The sequence below is a fragment of the Salvia splendens genome, chromosome 22, assembly GCF_004379255.2.
Source record: "Salvia splendens isolate huo1 chromosome 22, SspV2, whole genome shotgun sequence".
Taxonomy (NCBI): domain Eukaryota; kingdom Viridiplantae; phylum Streptophyta; class Magnoliopsida; order Lamiales; family Lamiaceae; genus Salvia; species Salvia splendens.
In genome coordinates, this window is record NC_056053.1 from 24247944 (window position 1) to 24249156 (window position 1213).

Here is a 1213-nt window from a genome sequence, read left to right on the forward strand (position 1 = left end):
GTTGAGATGGCCGAGTTGGTCTAAGGCGCCAGATTAAGGTTCTGGTCCGAAAGGGCGTGGGTTCAAATCCCACTCTCAACATAATAATTTTTTACTTTTAGCATCAAATGTAGATTAATAACATATAAAATCTGATATTCAAGCCTCTAATTTGGAAAATTTTATCTACACTTGCTCCATTCATCAAGTTTCCGCTATATAAATCACATGTAGATTTATTAAACATAAAGATATACATATATAGATGTAAATTCAACCCGAAACTAAAACTGATTTTTATCCTATAACTTGAAAAGAATGGAGAGATAGATTTGCTTTTACAATCTGAAATTACAACCAGACTACTTGGGTAGTTGGGCTTATTCCCTGAGCAAGTGATGGTCAATCGGGCTGAAAGATCATTTGTCTCATAAACACAAATTGATAATTTACAAAAGCATTTTTAATATCAAAATATTTTTTTAATGAGATTAGTATTTATAAATTGGCACATGGTTTAACAGTCAAGGCTTTAAGAAGGATTACAGTTTCAATTCTCAGTAGCAAAAACATTTCCAATAGCGTTTGAACATTAAAGTTGTTTCTTCAATGCTATACCTATTTAGTTTCAACAATTGCTAACGTATTAATAACTCGTGGTTAAACCAAAATCGGATCGAAAGTTACAATTTTCGAACCATAACCGTCTCTCAAGAGCTGAACCAGAACCTAGAGTTCCGTTCTACCGATCCGATTGCAAAACGTAGTTTTGAAAAAATATCGTGAAAAATTGTGGAAATCGGGAAAACCTGCCATTGCTTAAGGTTCCAGTTTTTTGGAATCGGAAATGGAACCGCAATCAGAACCGAAATCGGCATCTCTCTCGTATCGTACTGATAAAGAGAGAATGGAAAAAGCTGTTGAACCAATCATTCACCACTCATCTTCAACCTTAAATTGTTAATCATGTGACAAATTTATTCTCTAACAAAGACCTGAAACCTCCATTTATAGCCAAAAAAGATGTAGAATAAGAGATCTACTGTATCTGGTATCTTACCACCTTAAATTCATCGAAAAGTCAAATTAAGCTTGGAAAAAATGTTCAATAAATCAACTATTTATAGTAATTTATGAAAACATAGATCATGTAGTATTACACATTACTCATTCAAGTAAGTAACTAATAACACAAAAGGAAACGATGTTTGAATTGAGAAAATATAGGTCATAA

At 32.6% G+C, this 1213-nt stretch overlaps 1 non-coding gene across 1 annotated transcript; it reads left to right on the top strand.

Moving 5' to 3' along the window:
* Nucleotides 1-81, top strand: TRNAL-AAG. Its single transcript has one exon. It is a non-coding gene; the product is annotated as a tRNA-Leu (tRNA).
* Nucleotides 82-1213: the final 1132 nt, after the last annotated feature.